Below are 21,791 nucleotides of genomic sequence, written 5' to 3' on the forward strand. Positions count from 1 at the left end.
CATTCTCCTTTGAATGTATAACAAAGCTATTTATGATTTTTAAATATATTTATGTATATTAATAATTCCACATTTATTTAGATTAAACATTTTTAAATCCTATTTATTTGCAATGTAAAGATATTCTCTTCATAAAACAAACGCCACTGATTTGCATCAATTTTTTAATTCCAAAAATGCATCCCAGCAATACGAGTTGGACGCCATTTTTAAAAAATCCCGCGTTTTTTCATTTTCTTTTTCTCGCTATCGGAAATTTGTCAGCCGGTGGCATATGAAAGTTCAGTGAACTGCTTCTGGTTCCCCTAAATGCCCCCAGATGGCAGCATATCAGCTACCGGTGCCCGTTAGACTTGAATTTGTCGTGTCTGGCCGTGGACGCATGTGAATCCAGCTTCCTTGGTTTGGAGGTAAACGAGTTAACTACAGTTGTTCTCAAGGCCGTTTAAAGGGAATTATTAAAATTCCACATGTTTCATATAATTTAAAGCTGAAATTTAAAATTTGTAACAATTATTATAGCACACGATATAAAGACATGTTGATATTTACATTGCGTATACTCCTCGCCAATGGAGTTGCCTTATTACATAATCAAGAGCGCCAGAAGCAGAGACGGCGTTTTTTTTGCTTGTCTGGGTTAGTTTTTTCGCAGCTGTTCAACGGATGCGTCGAGACGTAGGCTATGACGCTATATTACGCTATAGAGAACTCGAGCACAAATTTAACATAGATGGACGACGATTCAAGTGAAGGAGTTTGTTATCTGTGATTTCGAATTGTTTTAATGTAATTATAGTTTCACACATCGAAATAATCGTACTCCTAACATTATTTTGCGGAAGATCAGGCGCGGGAGCTTTCGGATAATCGACTGAAGTGACACATACGAAGCGTGCACTGTCTGGGTCGAGTAAAAGCCTGTGAGCAAGCCATCATGTCTGGACGAGGTAAAGCTAACTCTGTCTGGCAGATTTTTGTCGCAAGTAGAGTGATACTTTGTATTTAAATATTACGACTGTTTGTTTTATGCTGCCGTGTGTGTGTTTTATTAAGAGTCGCGTTGCGAAATATTTGGCGCATAGTTGATAAATATAGAGAAGAGGTATATTATTCATTTTTTTTATTTGTGTTAAAGCATTTAAAAGGTTTTTGAACATGTGATTCTCCAATTTAGCCTGTCATATTTTTTTTCATTCTGTTTTTTATTGCCGATTTTTCAACTTCGTTTCGTTTTATTTTGTTTATTGCTAGATGGATATTGTTTATTTAATGTAGAATTCGCATTTTTTTAACGTTTATTAGATAAAATATTAATTTTAGAACTTCGTTAGCGAAGATTTTTTATTTGATTTTTTTTAAAAAAACGAATGCGTTATATTTTATTAATAATTTGTTTAGTAAAAATTTTTAATTTGATTAGTAAATTTTGATTTTCATTATCTTTGAAAAAATTTTGCATAGGAAAAATTTTTTTTATTCATGTTAATCATTTTCTACGTTATATTTAAATTTGCCTATTTGCTCAGGTGCGTTTCCAAAATGGAATTTTGTTAAATTTGAAATAACATAAGTTTTTTTTTCTAAATTTTATTTTAATTCCTTAAAAATATAATTAAATAATTTAAATAGCTCATATGTTAAAATAACTGTCAACTATTTAATCGTTATTAAATGAAATTCTTTAATTATTTATAAATTTTAATTTTACTATAGATTAAAATTGTACCAAGTATTTAAATATTTTTTTAAATTTACTTGAAATGTAATTAATTGCTCTAGGACTTGGAAATCTCAATTAATTATGTGGTGTAAAATTGTGGTTTCAGTTTACTTTTCTCAATACTTGATTATTGTCTTGTTTCTTTTTTGATATATATTCACCACAACTTTAAAAAATTTTTTTAATTAATGTAGAATTTAATATTGTGAAAAATATCACATTAAAAATATTTTCTTAAATTATTTTTTCAGAAAAATATTTTTTTTTTGATTCTTTAAAGTTTTTTATTAGTTTATATTTTATAGATTACAGAAGGTAAAAGAAGAATTTAAAAAAATCTTGATTGATAAAAAAATATTATTTAATGAAAATCTACTCTGCCTTTATTATTAATTCAATTCTTGGAATGCCAGATTATTCCTGTGTAATATATTATGTTATAAATTTCTATTTAACATACTATCTGCTCTTAAGTTTTCAAATTTTTATCAAGGAACTGCTGTCTATTAAAAATGGCATAGAAAAATAAAAAAATGATTATTTTGTTATTAAATCCATATTTTGTTTGATTAAAATATAAAATTCACACAAATCCAAAAATAAATTATTGCATTAAATTTTTTCTGCTACTTTTCAAGCAGTTTATTTCTTTTTTACTATTTAAAAAGAAATGGCTAGTGATAATGAAATTTGAATTTAAATAAACTCAAAATGGTTCATAACTCTTTTCTTACATTTTTTTTTATCTTCTGTTTTTATTATCATTATTCTTATATTACTTTCTTATTCACCTAATGACATAGTTGTTAATAAGTCTTATGATTTTTGTTAAATTTTAAGGGTTGTTAATTGTCCTTTTTTTTTCTTCTTCTTTTTTTCTCCCAGTATATTACTGATTCTTATATTTAAATGATAAAATGCTTTATATATACACTATATTGAAGTTTTGATTTCAAATATTTGTTTGTTTGTAGACATTAATACAATTTTGTTATTTTCATATTTATTTGCCATAGTATTTAAAATAGTATCACAATTTAAGGTTGAAATGCCTCACTTTTTATTAAATTCAAATTCTAAGATTTTAAAGCATCAGAATCAAATTCCTATACTTGCATTTGTTTTTAGGATTAAAAGTGAAAGCAAACATGATTTTAATTAAGACACAAATAATCTATGTTCAAGATTTTTCTATTTTTTCTTTAAATTGTTTCCTCCACTAGTATGAATAATGTTTCATAAATATCAAAAGTTTAAAATTAAATTCCAAACACTTTTTAAAAAATGGATTTGGTATTATTTATGCAAAATGCATAGCAATGTAATTATAATATTCTGTGCTAATAAGAAGATTAATTCCTTCCTTCAGAACATTTTGTTTCAAAAAGTTGGGGAGAAAAAAGGGTCTTATTAATATTCATAACTTCCATATATTTTTCAAACCCTTTTAAGGTGTTGAAAGTATAGATGGAAATTAAGGAAAAAGAAATTAACATTAAAGTATTGTGTTAAAAAATTATTATTGCCTGCATGTTATTGTAAGCTTACATATATTTAAAATATATAATTTTCAATTAATATAGGTATTTATTAAATTTTATATGGTCAGCTGTAAAGCTAGTATTTAATGCATTTTTAAAACAAAAGCATCTACTAAAACACCCCCTGCCCCTAAAAAAAAGTGAAGATTGGAAAAGAACATAAAAAATTTAGTTTCATAGCATTGAGTAGTCATTTTATACTTTTCTAATATTTTGCTTAAAAATAAATTAAATTACATTATTAATCTAAAATTATTTATTTTTAAAGAAATAGAATAGAAAAGTATTTTATAAATAATTTTACCTTCGAATTCACTGTAAAAACTAGGCTGATATCATTAAATTTTTAGAATATTATATTAATTTTTATAACTTAATATATAATGTTTATTGCATAATTTAAGTAAAATATGACTGCTGATTATAAATTTTTAAAAAATTGCTTCAACTTCCATTTTATTTCTCTCTGATATGAAATAGTAAATAGAAAGCATAACCTTTTGAACTTAAATGTATTATAACTACCGAAAGAAAAGCTCCATATGGTCAGAATTGTCTGCCAAATCATAGATGTTTAAAAATTTACTATGTATGTAAAGATTTTCTCCTGCATAAGTTTGATTTTATTGGTGTGGTAGTTTAATTGTATTTTTCTATATTAAGGAGAATTTAAATCAATATAATGGTGTTTTTTCTTAATTTATTACATGAATTTTATAAAATGCAAATAAAAAATATAGTGTTAAATCATATCAAGATTTTACTAGTAAATGTGCATTAAAAATATTTAATCAATGTATTATGTATTTGAAATGGGTTTTAAAATTTTAAAAAATTTTCCCATCAATTTTTTTTTAAAAAAATGCCTTACAATAATTTAAAAATCAGCATGGCATATTGGACTGAAGTGGCATCAATAATCACTGATATAATTTTTATTTCAAAACACTCATCTGCATTTATCTATTTAATCTTGGGTTATAAGTGAAAACTCCAATTTGTACTGAAAACATCCTTGGATATTTTTTGTAATAGTTTAATTTTCCTTTTTAGTTGCCTGTAGCTTTTATCTCTATGTGCTTTTTTATTCTTTTGTGGCATATCAATAGCATTTCAATATCATTACAGCATTAACATTTTAATTTCTGATCATTCAGTGGATAAGATTGCTTCATTGTTTTGCTATATCATAACATGCATGATAGATAGTTTTATTACTACAGAAGAGATATTAGCTTTAGTAATACCATAGATGCTGTAAAGATATCTCGGATCATATCATCTACTGATTTGAGGTTGGTTAATACAGTTCAGTTTCTTATTACAATCCCCATCCTAAAAAGGACGTCATAAATTTTAAGTAATTTTAATCTAAAAGTTAATAGACGTATTTACATTACCAACTTGGCAATTTGTAAAGTCTGTTTTATGCTTTCTTTTCTTCTATCCTTTTCTATTCACCTACTTTTCCAAATAATATTTTCCTTCATTCATATAATTTCATCAGTTATTATAGAACCTAATGTAATGTCGTGTTAAATAGGAGTTGGTATAATTGCAATCATGTTACGTATTTTTTTCATATGTGCAGGCTGCAAAATATTCCTGCAATTCGATAATTTTGTAAAAAGTTCTTTTTTGAAGAAACCCAATTGTGTGGAAATGGTTATTTTATCATAAATATCCTCTTTTAAATTAATTATAATTCAGTATATCTGAAAATAATTTTCTTTATTGGCAAACAGAAATAGACTTGTTGAAAAATGTCTCAATAATTTTTTCCTCCTCTCTGCATTTAAATGTTCATTGAATTAAAACAAACCTGCTTAATAGTTTATGATTTAAGTGACTTTCATTTAAATAAGTGCCTAAAAGCTCTTCCAGGATCCATTAAAAAAAACTGAATCTTGACTTGAATATAATACCATTGCTTCATGTGATGCACAGTCTACAATTCTAATATGTCCTAATTTATAAACAAGTACAGATGATACTAGAAGCTAATCTATATATAAGAATTCAAAAAATCATTTAATTTCTATTGTGTAATTGTTTGTTTTAAGGTCACCATTACAATGTTATTGTATTTTCTATTGTTTAACAGAAAGAAAAAAATATTATTCCGAAATAAGCAGTAATTCATGTGTTTTATGCCTTATAGTTTTTAAATTTAAAAATTAGTCTCTAAGAGTTGATGGAAAAAGATGTTTTATTTACAAGTTCTTAGGCTAAACAAACTTTATAAATGGTACATAAATATAATATATTTGGCAGGTTAATCTTAATATATCTATTCAATCATCTTTTTTTTTTCTTTTTTTTTTTTTTTCTTTCTTTCTTTATCATCATATTTTTGAAAATGGGGAGTTTCTGACACTTTTAAAATAAATATAATATTTAGAATTTTCTGATATGTGAAAGAGGCATTGAACATAATTGTAGTTTTGATTTTAATGTTTTTGAAATCTGTTCCCTTTTTATTTCTGGATAAAATTATCTCCTAAATATATGTTTCAGCCTCTATCTTCATATTTATACTATAATAAGAAACAAATAAAAAATTATTTATTTGTTATTTGGAGGGATTTTAGAAATTATGTTGTGAAAATATACTTTTTTTATTTTTAGATAGTAGAAAAAGAACATATTCGGAGGCATTTAAGAAAAAAAAGGAAGTGTTTTAAATTCTTAGTATAATCTTTTTTTAGTGACTAATTTATTCATCATGGATTTTAGCAATGTTTCTTGTCAAACAAATTGCCTCTATTTCTCATATTCTTAGTAAGGTATTTGAAACTATATTGAAACAGACATGCAACTCGTGTTATTTTATTGATTACTCATATTAGTTAAAAACTTGAATTTTACTTAAAAGCAGAATAATGTAAAACTCAACTAATTCAACCATTTGATAGCTAATCTTACTCATAAAAGTATTAGAATGACATCTGTATATCTGATATATTTCATAATTTTATTAATATCATAGAATATTTTATTTATAGATTAAAAAAATAGTAAGAAAAATGTAAAGCTAAAAATGGTAGAAATAAACTACAGTATGCATATAAATATTTAATTATGAAATATTCTTATCAGTTCTTTTGAAATTTCTATAAAGCAGCAATCTGGGCTGATGAAATCATCAGAGACATGCACATGTTGATTTTAACTTTCAATTTTATAAATCTATCATCCTTACATTACTCCTTGAGGGAAGTAATTAAACCTTATAATATTTAAAGACAGGATACTGTGTCACATGCATCAAGCAAAAATTGTTAAGTCACTGCACAGAGCAGATAGATATTTAAGCTTAGAATGACTAAATTTGGCTGTTCGTAAATATTCATTAATAAAAAGATTTTTAAATTTGCAATTAAAAGTAATTAAACAAAATTTCATTATTTTTCCTCGCTTATTTTAGAGTATATTATTATAAAAAATAAATAATCACCAGTTTGAAATTTTAAAAATATATATATATATATATTTTAACATACTTTGGGACAACACTTATTATTTTTGCTACAGGAGTTAGCTTATACATATTTCAATGGTATATAATTTGCATGTATTATGATTATTACATTAAAATCAATTTTTAATCATAATATAAAGGTGTTACAGTATTTTAAGATATTAGTTCGAATCTTATTTAGTATTGTCATTAGATATTCATAAAAGTGTTAAAAGGTTATAAAAAATACATTCTTAATAACAAAATTAGAAAACAAGTTTAATGGAAACAAAAGGTGCAACTTAAAAATTTCATAGATATTTTCTTCATACAGTTTTTAGAAACTTATATCTGTTAAATTTATTGTGCTTGTTTATCTGAGGAATTGCAGATTTTGCTTCAGATTTGGTCATTGTGAAAATGAAAAATGTTTGAAATGCAGTTCATCTAACAGCATTTTAAATAGATTGTTCTTTAATTGCTAATAAAAATTAAAGAACAATACCAGAATGGAGGGACGGGGTTCCATTTCTTTTTTATATTCTTAATAGTCTATAGTTTTCAAAATTTTTTAATCAAATGAAATATAAAAAGAAGGATTCATTGTTGCATTTGAAAGTGGGTATGAAAAATTTACTCATACAATAAAAACAGTTTGAGTTTCTAATACGAATAAGTGTATCACTGTGCATCAAAATGTATTTGAAATGTTACCAACAAAATTAATATTATTAGAAAGATAACATTTTAATCTTAAAAAAGTACAGAAATAATTTTTATATGACAATATTTTGGTAATTATTACCTATTTCAATTCACTCCAAAGTGTATAAGCAATGCCTTCCCAAGTAAATTTAGTACAATGGGAAATGTGTTGTACAGCACTACAAGCATGGGTACCTACAGAAGTGAGTTTCTTAGAAATAGAATTACATTATTAATTCCTAATTTCGGGCAATAGCTTTTAGATGTATAGACATACAAAGTATTGATTCCCAGCCCTTGGAGAGGAATTACAAAAAGAATAATGCCTAGAGATGGAATTAAAGTAAATTAAGGAAAAAAGAGGTTAAAGCAGGATAATTAAAAGTAATTCAAATTCAGTATTAATTCAGAAATAAAACTTAGCCCTCAAAAATAGATTATTATTCAAAAGCAATATAAAAATTATGTTGAACTTATCTGCTATATGAAATATGAATTTTTTTTTTTTTTTTTTTTTTTTTAACTTTTCTAAAAGCTGAGAATTTAATTTTAAAAAGTCATTTGAAAGGGAAGACATTAAAAAAAAAATAACACCAATTACTAAAGTACTAGTATTATCTTTTTTGAAAGAAAAAAAAAATGTTTTTGCTCTTGAAGTATCAGTATTATTAAATGATTTTTCAGGTCAACCATGAGTAATAAATTTAGCTCTATTTTTTTTTTTTTTTCTTGTAATTTTAAAACATGATTATGTGCTTCAGTTCCAGCTTCCAAACTGAAGCAATTCTTGTTTTTTTTCTCCCCCCCCCTTCAAATAAATGTTTTGGCAATAAAAGTAGATTAAATCCATATATATCTGAAATTTCAATGCATCAAACTTTTTTCAAGAATCTCGATTCATTTTTTTGGGTGGGGAACAATTTATATTGAGCAAGAAAGTTTTTATAAAATAATATGCATATTTATTTATTTATTAAAGTAATATTTCTTGAGAAAATTTTATATGATGGATGATAAATAAATGAAACAGTTTCACCAAGATTTTTACTTTAATAAAAATTACAGAAGACTAAGGGATTTTATTTTATTTATTTAGTTTAAAAAATTTTCTTTACTGTTATTGAAAAAAATAACTTCTTTTTGATAAATCTATTATTTTTTAGGTAATGTTTTATAAATTGTTTTTCTTTAGCTTAGTTTGAAGTTTTTGCTTGAAATTCAGTTAATTGTATATTCTTTATAATAACCCTAAATGTAAATATGTTGCTAGTCTTAAAATTTAGTGTTCTTAAATAGAAATCTTTTTTAAGTGTGAAACAGAATTTCAAAACATAGAAATTGACATTACCTAAAAATAAAAATTAAGTTTTCTTTTATATAAAAATATATATCCCCTCCCTTATTTCTTAAACCTTTAAAAAAAATTACTGTTCTTAAATGCCTTTGATAAGAAAATGATTAAAAAAAAGTTTGCACTACATATTTCTGTTTGGTAATTTTTTTCCCCCTAAAGCTTTCTAGCTTAATACATTGATTTTTAACTATATTTTCTTCTTCTTTATATTTGTTTTCTTATATGTATGTAGAATTTTCTGTTTACTTGATATTTTTTTCCATGAATTTTTAACAAGGACCTTCTTTTCCAATTCATTAAAATTAACAAAATTTGTCATTTATACATAATAATAATTCTACCAGTAACTAATTTTAATTTTGGTTTTATTAAAATCACAATTATATGTGTTCTAAAAAAAAATTAGTACTGTAGAATTTTAATTATATAGATAAATAGGGACCAAGCCCATGTAAATACTTGATGAAGAAAGGTTGTTGCTTGGAAATGAAAATCTAATTTGCATTTAATGCATTCTTATGTACATTTTATTTGCTTAAATACTGTATTAAATTATCTTTTTTTGAACATGTCAATCGAATAACCAGATATTTTACTTTTTATATTTTGGCAGATTTTGTTTGCTAATACTTCTACATAAAAAAATTCCAGATCATTAGAGTTCTGCAGTATTTGGAGAGAAATCATGACTTTTGAAAGTGTTTTTATAAGAAAATTTTTTTGTTTATTTTAAAATTCATTTTAAACAAAACTAAAGTATTAATCTTTATAGCTAAACTTTATTGCTATAAAGATTTAATTATGTTTTATTATAAAAGAGCAAGAACACAATTACCTTATTGTTTTGAGAATTAAATTTTTTAGCACTATTATTTAAAAAAACTGTTAAAATGAATTACGTTTTAAAAGTGAAAGTTCTCTATATGTATGTTTTTCAAAAAATTTCCAAAATTATTAGCTTGAAAATTTTATAAGACACGTCAGCAAAATATGCAATTTCATTATTTATACATTTTCTCTCCCAAACGGTATTACTGGAAAGAAAGAAAAGTTATTTTTCCCAGATAGATAATCTATTAAAATATTTGCCAAATGAAATATTTAAGATCAGACACAAAGGTTTTTTTTTTGCCCTTTTATATTATTATTTATTATTTTTTTCAATATAAGTCATCAATTTTGCTTGCATTTTGAAATTATACCCATATTTATTCTAACAATTTTAAATGCATTTTTTAAAAGGATTTTTAATATTTTTTCATGGTTACAAATAAAAAAAATAAGAGGGATAAATAATTTATATTATTTCATTTATAAAATTCATATTATTTTTATTTAAACTTAATATTGAAAAAGTTACGTTTATTAAACAAATAATGTGTAAGTTTAATAATAGCATTTAAATATTATAAGAATATTCCAATTTCATATGAGCTTGATTCTTAAACTTTAATCTCTTTATAAATTGCTTCAAACTTTGCATAAATTTCATTATATATTTGAAATTAATGTATAAATTCTAAGTTAAAATATCATATTTAAGAGGAATTTTTCTGTATAAATTTAAGCCATAAAAGAATGTATTTTGAAATGTGCAATTTTTATGAATTGTACAAAAACAGTACTTGGAGAATAATTCTTGGTTAGTTTGGGTGTCCTTTATTTAGTGTGAGTGTGCAAATCTCATTAGTGCAACAGTAAAAAAAATATTGATTTCTTACCTTTTTACTTCATTTTACATAAATACTTAAATACCTTTCTTGTTCATTTTTTGTCTTTTTTACCATTTTTGACATGAACAATAATATCTTAATGGTGAAAACTATTGGGAGAGCGTGAATGCATTTTAGGGACATTTTATACCTGCTCATGCAAAACACCTTGTAAAAAAATATGCAGTAAATTTTATGCATTTGTCAGAATATAAATGGTAAAATAAATGCTTTGCAGCAACACTTTTGCTGTTCTGACTAGGAAAAAAATTATATGATCTATCAAAGGAAAGAAGTTGTCATCCTGGAAATCATTGGGTTGATTATTTTAATAATTTCTATTACCCATGAAATCTTAAATAAATACTCATAGAGTTAGTGGAATCCTGTACACTGTGAACATTCTTGAAAAAATTTTATTTAAAAAGAAGTTTTACATTTTTCAAAGCTTATTAAGCTAAAAAAGTAAATCAGATATATTTCTTATAAAATATAGGTCTCATAATTGCATTAATTTTGTTGATTATTTTATTATTCTTTTTATGAAGCAAAGATAATCAATCATGCAGAAATGGTTTACTGTGTGCTCTGGTTGTCTATTTTTATCATATTCATAATACAGCTTCTGGCAGCAGTGCTGCTGTAGGATTTCACTGTTGTGGTAGGAAATTGAATTACAAATACATTAATTTTAATAGAGATAGTTAATCTGCCATTGATAAAAAATTATGCTTTTATGATATGGATTGTACCTCATTCAGATAGTTATTATTCCAAACTCTATGGTATTTTTGTCTTTTAACTCTAATTTAGAACTGCAAGTTCCATCAAGAGAATTTTGAATTATAATTTTAATAATAGTAAAATTTTGGAACAAAGCATTTCTTAAACAAATAATATCAAATGCATTCAGTCAGCCTTTTTGAACCCTTGTGGAGCAAAATAAGTGGTGAAAAGTATTTATTGGAAGAAGCTCCTTTGAAAATATTTTTTTTAAATGATAATTGATATTATTTTACACTGAAATTGTATTAAAATTCAATTTTTCTGTGACTATTCATTGTGGAAATTTTTTTAAAAGATTGGATGCAATTCTTTTTAAGATAAATAATGGGAAAAAATAGAAAATCTCTATTTTCTTGTAATTTTTGATAAATTATTTCAAGAAGCTATGATCAATTGTTGTACAATTTGCACAGCATTGCTTTTGATGTGGTAGATGTAAAATTTTAATTTTTAAAAAATTTTAAAGAATGTGGAATGTAACTAAATGATTTCAAATATATCAGTGGAAGCCAAAACTTTATTTTCTTTAAAAAAGCTTTCTGTGAAATTCATATAAATCCAAGATGAATTTGAAGCAGGAAAATAGATGAAATTTTGAAATTGGTCATTTTAATATTTGAAAAATCCATTATGTAAATAGGGCTCATCTGATTTTTTCCCTCTGGTTTCATTTGTTGATTTTTAGTATAAGTGCACAAACTCTTTAAATAAAAGTTTATTAAATAGCAGTCAGCGACATTTTTAATTACTTAATGTTCATTGGGAACTGTTTTCCTTTATACAGTATTTTCCTGTATATATGCACGATTACTAAAAATATCTATTCTTGTTATTATGCTCCATCATGCTTAACCCTTACCACATGCACCCATTTATTTATTTATTTTTAATTAGCACAAAAGTTATGTCATTTTGACCCAAATTATCAAATGCTTATTTAAGACACAACTGTAATTTTAATAAGAAAAATCAAAATTGCTTAGCCTTTCCCCCCCCCCTTATACTTTTTCTGTATCATTTCCTTTTTACCCATTCCATTCATGTAAAATTTAGTATTTTTAATGTAAGTGGCTTTTTTGATAATATAAAAATATTTAAACAGTACGAAAAATCTATATTTTACATATAGTTTATTTTTGAAATTTTTTTGGAAAAAGAAGTTTTAAACATATAACTTTGAACATTCATATCTTTTGTGTTTCATTTTTATATGTGTATTTGAAAAACACTTTTATCATTCTTTGTAAAAGGAATTCAGAGTAACGTGAATTGTTAGTATAAATTTCAATACAATTTATTCATTTTCTAAGAAAATGCATTTTATATAAGGATTTGCTATTTTTTTTTTTTTTTTTTTTCACAAGCAGGAAAAGACTTGACCAGATTTTCTAGAGTATTCAGAAACTGCACTTTGCACCATTTCTGTATCGTGATAACTTTCATCAATATTTAACAAATATGAGCTGTCATCATTTTGTCTATCAGTAGAAATATTAGCAAGAAGATTTCTGAATCTCTGCAGCACTCATTTCTATGCTGTTACAGCTGTAATATTAAACGAATCTGAAAAACTTGCATGTGCAGGTGTCATTTCGACCTCAACCCTCCTTTAAAAAATAAGATATGTTGTTTCTTTGATTTCTATTGTTCTAATTTTCTAGCCCTCCTATGAAGGTATAGGAAGCAATAGGTCTAAAAATTCCAGGAATTTTTAAGCAAAGGGGGAAAAAAGAAAGAAAAATGAGTCAAAAGACCTTGTGCATTTGCTGACAGGTTAATGAAGACTCCGACTTTTCATAACTTTTCTTGTACATAGCACAGAAATCTAAATCAATGATTAACTTCAAGTACAAATGTTGTTCCTCTATTGAGCTCTTCTCTCCTTGGGCACATACTAGGAAAGAAATGAAATTTGGTCCCTTTCTACAGACACACAATTAAAAATCTTTGAATTTATTGAAAATCAATGGGAAAAGTTATTTTCACGATTCTTGTTTTAAAACAGTGATAAATGCTCGAGAATTAGTCTCAAAAAATGTTTGAGGAGAGAAATTAGAATGTTGAATGCAGGAATTTTAGATTTAATTTTTAATTAATTTTTTTTTTTTTTATAAAATTGGTTATTTTTTTTTTAAGATTTTCAAAATTCAGCGAATTACATTAGGCATTCAAAACCAATTTCATTAAAATGAGAAATTTTTTGTTGTATTTGATGGGGCATTGATATTTTTCATTAATAATCAAAGATGATAGTGTAAGTAAATTAATGCAAAAAAAAAAAAAAATACACCTATCTAAAGTGTTTAAACTAAATCATAATGTGTGATCAAATTTGAATTTTTCTTCAGCAATAACTTACAAAATGCAATAACTCAGTTATTGATACCTGTTGGATACTTCTTGAAATATTGATTATTTGAAATTGAAAAATCGTGAAATATTTTGATAAAAATTGACAAAAGTCTGGTACAATGTACTTAATTTCTATCCTCAAAACAACTTATGCAAAAAACTTTTTCTGCTTTAAATTTTAAAATTTGGACATTCATGACTGCACTTCTGATGGATTTGTCTGAATGGTGCAGCCATACATAAAAATGCGTCTTTTTATAAATATAGATTTCCAATTTGTTTAGTAGATAGATGTGGAACAACAGTAGTTTTTTTAAACTTCTTCCAACCGAAATTTTTTTATGTGTTAAATATATATGCAGTTATTTATATTGTATTTCTTCCTTTTATTTCCTTTAAAAAAAAATTGTTCTCTCCTTTTCTTCACATATAGTTTAATTGCAGCATTTCTTAATGTGAAGGTAAAAATAATTTGTGAGGTTTTATTTTCTATAATACTTTGGAGAAATTTAATTTTTAGATACTTTATTATTTATAAAAATACTGGTAACAGGGACAAAAAAGCACCAAGAAAAAATTTTGCCAGTTTGACAATTTAAATTGTCTAACTATATAGGGATTAGCATGTTATTTATATGTTCAAAAATTTTCATAATAATAATAATAAATGCACTTGAATATATTTTTATAATTTGGCAAAAAAAATTTCTTGGCAGTTTTTGATTGCCATTAAAACTGAACTGTACCAAATACTGATGATTTAGTTTGCTATTGACATCCTTGGGCTGTTTCAGCTTAAGTTAGATTTGGTTTTGGTCACATATTTATATTCTTGCCAAGCATTTTCCTATTGTTTACAATACTCTTTATTTGTCTTCTCAGATTTCCACAAAAAGTTTGCTTATGTAGGTGGTTTTGTGTGACATATACTTTCCACAGTTACGCTACTATTGTCTCTTTTGCCTGTTATGTTTTGTTACTAACTTTATCAAGTGATAATTTTTTTTAAGTGTTCTTATTGTTAGCTGCCTCATTAGACTGCCCTCATTTATGGCTTTATGCAGTTATTCCTCATATTATTAGAATTTGATATATTGTCCTTGTATCAGTAACATAACAAATTATACTTACACAAATATTTAAAAAAGAGCAGGTGGGGGTGAAATACAGTACAAACCATATATATGAAAAAAATATTGGAGCTGAAATTTTTGAGAAGGGGAAAATACTTGACAAAGTAGGCTGTCACGTTTAAAAATTCTGATTGATTTGGGGAGGAAATTAAGCAAGGCATATGAGAGTTCTTTGAACTGAAAATAAATAAATAAATTCTTTTTTAAACATTTACTTAAACTACTTTTTAATATTGTATGGAACAAAAAAAAAATAAGCTTACAAGTGGAATAAAGTAGAATCAAATGCAAAAGGAGCATCATTTGACTTTCTTATTAAAATAATTTATCACTCTCGTATTTATATGTATCAGGCAATTGATAATCATTGCTAAATAGTATCATTTCATATTTATAATCATAATTGGCAGTAAATTCTTTTGCAAAATTTTAAATTTCATCTAAGTGCTGGAATAATATTTTATGTTAATTTTTTGTTTGTGACCATCAACAATAGTAGTCCCTCTATTATGCTTGAAAAATTGTTTTTAAAGAATTTCTATTAAGTTATATGATTAAATTGTTAATTTTCATCTCTTTTTATATATATAGGATGGACTGAAAATGATATGCAAAGATTTGAATCAAATGCATGTGATAATGGTAACTTCATACTTACGTGGCATCACAGTGTCTATTCATCATCTTTCAAGAGGCAAAATACTACCTCTTGGTAGGTATTGTTTTTCATTAATCTGTGAAATTTTCACATGATTTATGGCAAATATCTGAAGCATGTTAAAGTTTTGTCCATGTCAGTTGATAGCTTGATGACTCAACTTTTTAAATTGTTATCAGAATACCATTTTAAATGCTCTTTTGGTGTGTTTTAACAAACCAGTGTATATGTAATTTTTCTAAACGGTTGTTATTATTATATATATTCAGAATAGTATCAGTTATTATTTCGTTTTCAGGATTTCCCGTTCCATCTCTCTGGAAACTTTTCCTGAATATTAAAAAGACTAACATTTTGCAAATGTATAGGTGAAAAAGAAAGTTTTACTTTCCATATTATCTCTGGGGTTGCCAAAGCTTGGTAGAAATACAGCGGAATGTGACAATTTCCTTAAAAACTAGAATTAGACGAGGAGTTAAGTTACTTAGGGTCCCTTCCCCCATCTAAAAATACTGATCTCTGAACATTATGAAAATAAAAGATCGTAACCTTAGCACCAAAAATGGAACAGCTGTGAAATCGCAGAAACTCCCCCCCCCCCCGCATAGATCATTCTAATTTCAATTCCAGAAACCGTAGTTTTCTTTCCTTGAGATTCCCAGATTGCAGCTAATGAGAATGCACAAGACTGGAATAATTTTCTGTGGTATGGAATAAATTTCTGTGGTAGGATTAGCAACATTCAATCTGTGGAAGCAGCGCAGTGGTATTTATTCAACCATATTTGAATTTATTGAATGGTTTGGCTTTATTTGAGAAGCTGTAAGCTTATTCATAGATCAGAGAATTTTTTTAACAATGAGCTGCACAAAATCCATATTTAATACAAATTGGATGGATAAAAAAAATCAGTCGTGATTTTACTGAATGGATTCAAGAAGTTCTGCAAAATCCATTTATTGCATACTGCTCACTTTTTAAGAAGATAATAAGCCTAAGTAATATGGGAAAACACTTATTAGTTATGCAAAAAGAGAACAATATGCAAGGCTGCATGCCAGTTAAAAAGAGTCATCATTGATTTTGGAATTATTATCTAAAAAAATGACATGTCAAATTTGATATCTGAGAATAAGCCAATTTCAAAGTTTTTATTTAGGAACAATCATTTAAAGCCAAATTTTTATCGGCTTTAAAACTTACTTTGTCACATTTGTCCTTTAATGCATTCAATGATATATTGGAAATATTTTCACATATGTTCACTGACAATGAAATAGCCAAAAATTGTATGTTAGATGGTACAAAATGTCATATATTATTTGTTATAGATTAGTTTCACCCCCCCCCCCAAAAAAAAAAAATCTCCTAAGAAATATTTAAACAATAAACAGTTTGTAATATGCTTTGAAGAAGCTTTGAACCACATTTCTTGAAAATATCAAATGGATTTTATTGTAAGTTATTGGTTGTTAACCAGTCCATAATGGTTAACAACTGGCAAAAAATATATTGGAATTGAGTATGTTTAAGGCATACCACTACTCAAGAATTGTTTGTGAATTTTAAAGAAATTACATCGAGTGTGCTCATACAGTTACTTTTATAAGTTAGTATGGATAGACTAAATGTGAATTTAAAATTTTTAAAATATGCCAAAAAAAAAAAAAACTCCTGTGGGAAAAAGACTTAAAATTTTAGATCTAGATACCTGTGGACTACACATAATCCACTGAGCATTTCAGCATGAACATAAATCTACTAAATGGAAAGCAGATGTTATGCTAAGAGCAATGTATGGAATATTTAAAGATAGTCCAGCTAGATGTTCCGATTTCTTGGAATACTTGTTCTTCTGTATTTTTGTTGAAGTTTTGTTATTTTTATTGGTTAGAAAATATCAGTGTTTGCGAATGTACTCGAAATGTTTTTAACAGATTTTAGCTTTGAAAAAAATAATAACTTTTCCTGTATCTGCCACGAGTGATAGTATTTTAAATACTTCTTGGGATAAATTGATTCCAAAATAATCTTCTTTCATATTGCTAATATTTTTCAGCCGCCTTTTTAAAAAAATTCAGACATCTGAACTAATGGTGCCTTTCTCATACATAAATCTTTTCATTCTGTTAATCAGTTAATGAAAAACATTGTCATTAGAAGCATAATTGGAGAATCATAAACCTTAGACACTTATTTTTGATAGAGCTTGATGAACCTAAAAATCTAAGGCTGAGGAAAAAATGCTGATACTGGAATAGTGATAACAAATTACTTGATTATTAATGGATCTGAAAAACTGAAACTGGAGAAAAGGAGGCTTTTTAGCAGTATTTCATGTTTGTGAAGAACACTTTAAAAATATATGTATGTCTGAAAATTTTACTGCTTTAAAAATTGCATTTTGGTTAAATCTGCATTTACTGAAGAACCTTCCTTTTTCCACTCATTAAAATTATGGAGCATTATTATTCCATTATAATTAGCAAATGAGGACTGTTCATGCATTTCCTACATTACATATACATTGTAAGGAAAGCACAGGGAATTTCTTTTTCAGCTTTCAATTGCAACTTTGATGTCTGTTTTTATTTTATTGCTTATTAAATTTTGAATTATATATTTGCATATGAAATGTATATATTCTGTTAAAGAAAGCCAGGAAGTTCTTTAGATTAGCTTTAGCCTTGCCATGATGCCTAAACCTAAATTTCAATTCTTAGATGGGTTTTCTTCAATGGTTTAATCCATTAATTAATTACCATTGAACATATATTCCAAATATGAAGGCAGAAAAAAAGATAAAAACAAAATTTGAAATACATTCATAACTTACCTAGCTTAAAAAGGGAATTTCCTCTAAATTTAGCTTAAAACATTATAGGGGTTTCTGCAAAACTCAGAAATTAAAATTTTAATTTGCATTATTAAAAAGTAACTGTTTTGAGGAAAAGATTGAATAGAAATAATATATATAGTATTCGCAGTTTGTAGTTACTAAAGATGTTGCAATCAATTAGTTGAAATAGCAAATAATGGATCTCTTGTATCTAAACAGACAATCTTCTTGTTCTAGTGATCAACAAAGCATTTGTGGTTATCAATTTTTATGGCAAATGGTTTAGCGTAGCGATTTTATTTGGATCAAGCAAGAGAATGAATCTAGTTATTGAAAATTCATCAAACCTTTCCAAAGAAGATTACGAGGCCGGGATCTAATTTTACATAAATTGAATGACAACTGAAAAATTACAGAAGGAATAAATTGTCATTCACTAATGAATCAGAGATAATGGCATACAGCATGAGCAGATAGAAAAAGCACTATCAATCCACGAAACTCTGTAAGCCTTTCAACCTTTAAAACCATCAGTCCATTACCATGCTGAATTTTTTGCTGCATATTATTCACATGAAAGATTTAATCAACAAATGCTTAGTAATTCAATAGTCTCAAAATTAAATATGTGGGAATATTTTTTAATCCTTTTCATTGAATTCGGTTTTTCTGTTTCTTATTAAAACAAATAAATGATGCTGTGTGATTTTTTTGCTGTTCTTATATACTTACAAAATCATATTAATTTTAAAGCATTTTGGATGTAGTGATCATTTTAATTTAGGCAGTCATTATTTCACTACAAGTAGCATTATCTGTATATTGTTTATGTGTAATCAAATCTGGTTAAAAAGACAGTTACAAATGCATTACTTATCATCAATAATTGACTTAGTCAACATTTAAGTTGAATATTTCAACATTCTTGCATTATAAATTAAATGTATTATAATGGGTTTAAATAACTCTTATATTTGTATATTGCAAATATGTAATAACCTGTGCAAAATTTTCTTTATGTTTTTTAGGATTTGGCTGTAAAACCTAATCATCATGCCTTGGATCTATTGGTGCTTGCATAATCTTCATGATGCAACAAGAAAAGTGTTAACCAGGTATGTAGAAAACTGATGATATGTGATTTATGATTTATGATATGTGATTTAATGTGCAAAAAATTAAGCTTTATTGTTGGAAATGTATATAGTAAAACTGTCTGTTGCAATGGTGGATTATAAAATTGTTAGCAAAACATTTAGGTTGAATATTACAATGATGGTAGTCTACAGAAATGCACAAATTTTTACATGGACTAGAATAAGTCTAGAATCTTTGTAAATAGTATAGAAAAGGGAAAAGAATGCTTGAAAAATAAATCCCCCCTGTTACATATTAGAATTTTAATAGGTAAAAGTAGTGTCTCATTAGTTAATTTTTGTGCTTATGCATAACTTATAAATATTGCTTTTTAAGGCCTATTAATTATTTACTTATTATCAGAATTCAAGGTCTGTGGTGCATCGATTTTATTTTTGTATATTTATTATATCAAAGCATTTTACTTTTCAAGAATGCTTCTTTTGTATAATTACTTTTTAAAATAGACTAAATATTATGTTATTTATTTATTTTCTGTAGATATTGTGTAGGTTTGTATTATTTGTCACTTGTTCCCCTGCAGTGTTTTAATTATATTAACACCTGCAGAATAATTGGATTTCTAACATTCAGTTATACTCCTACAATGCTTAAGTCATTCAGTGATATGCACTAAATGTTTAGTATATAGAAAATAAACTTTAAAGTAATTAATATGGAACAGTACACGTTAAGTATATTTCAGTTACAATGAGGGAAACCAGGATTTTCACCATAGTTTATGTGGAATTATGCAATGAAAAAAATTTGGGGAATTACCAATGTCCATAAAAATAAATTATAGTTATATGATTGTCATCAATAAAAGAATTTAATTTTGTTATTCTTATATGTATAATTTTTACTCTATAAATGGATAAATTTTTTTTATCTCTCTTATCAAATATCTTAAATCTGTGGCAAAAAATATTTTTTTTACTGTACCTTTTTAATTGTACCATGAAAAATTTTTCATGGCACAAAAAACTATGAAAACAGAGAATAGAAATCAAATCTGTCAATAAAATATGTCGAGGAGAAAGGAAACTGCTATGTTGTTAAATTGTACTTTTTACAGACCTAGATTTATGATTCAGTCAATAAGAATTGCCTTACATGTATATAATGAAAGCAGAGAAAAGAAATTTATGACTTTAAATTTTTTTGTCCTGTCTACTTGTAAGTAAATAGAATGCATATTCAAACTTTTCATTATTTGGCATCCCTGTTTCATTTATTATCATTTCTGTTAAATTTTTATGGTAATATTATTTGATTTTAAGTATTTGTGTAAAGATGAAAACATACTTTACTAAATGTGAATGCATGAATAATAGTTTTTAATTTATTTATTTATATGAATTGCAGAATCTTGTAATTCTGAGATTGCACATCAGTCATTCAGCATTCTGAAATACTTCTGGATATGTGTTTTATAAATATTCAGTCATTGTTTATGGCTTTTTTATATTTATTCATCTATGACATTATTATCGAATTCTCATTAACTTTCTGATTATACAATTTTAATCATTTGTGTCTAACTATAATTGTTTTTCTTTCTAGGCAGATTCATCAATTAACGATCATATTTCAGTTAGCTCCCTCCCTTGGATCTCATAAAATTGTGATATCTGACACCAAACTTGTAAGTACATTCTCAGTTCCAGTGTATATTTATTTGAAACCATCTCTACAAAAAAAAAAAAAAAAAATTAATTGCCACTTTAGAATTTGACTTTAATTTAAAATTAACATAAATTTTAAATAAACTTTTATGAATTCCTTTCATTTATGGTGAATTATTTCTGGAAAATGGGAAATGCCTTCTTTATGTTGAGAATTTTGCTTTCTTTTGTTACAACTTTAAAATAATGGTACTTACTTTAATGGTAAGTTTTTACCAGATATTATAAATACAGCTTCTTTATGCTGGACAGGGTGGGTGGAAAACAGATCAAAATTAGTGCTATAATCTTATTCTTAGACACTGCTATTTACATACAGTACTTTAAAGTTAGGAGATACTATAACATCAATGTACTGTGTGTCCAACAGGAGAATATTTACTTTTTGGCTTTATTATTAGAAGATGCAGGAGAACATTCATTTCAAGATGGTAGAATTTTATTCAAATTTTTTATGTTAGCATGTTAAGCCCAAATTGGTGATATATTGTATTATTACATTTAATTTCTGAGAACAAATTTTAAAATATTTCACTAAGCACAAAATTCTGATACTCAGATTCTTGAAGATATCTGATAACCCTGCCATATCTATACAAAGAACAACACAAATCAAATGAGGGAACTGAATAATCTATTGATAGCACAATAAAAAGAAAAAAAATCAAGTCACTCCACGCATAGTTGGTCCAATAGATTTTGT

At 25.9% G+C, this 21,791-nt stretch overlaps 1 protein-coding gene across 3 annotated transcripts in view; it reads left to right on the forward strand.

Annotated features, from left to right (window-relative positions):
- Positions 1 to 383: 383 nt before the first annotated feature.
- Positions 384 to 21,791, forward strand: part of LOC129965869 (zinc finger protein 628-like) — a 30,448-nt gene continuing 9,040 nt past the window's right edge. Inside the window, exons 1-4 of one of the 3 annotated variants that reach the window (XM_056080120.1) lie at positions 384 to 410; positions 15,358 to 15,478; positions 19,292 to 19,378; positions 20,967 to 21,048. The gene's annotated coding sequence lies outside the window, so the exon portion shown is untranslated. The other 2 variants (XM_056080118.1, XM_056080119.1) reach the window with 2 other exon arrangements.

This window comes from Argiope bruennichi, chromosome 4 (assembly GCF_947563725.1).
Source record: "Argiope bruennichi chromosome 4, qqArgBrue1.1, whole genome shotgun sequence".
NCBI lineage: Eukaryota > Metazoa > Arthropoda > Arachnida > Araneae > Araneidae > Argiope > Argiope bruennichi.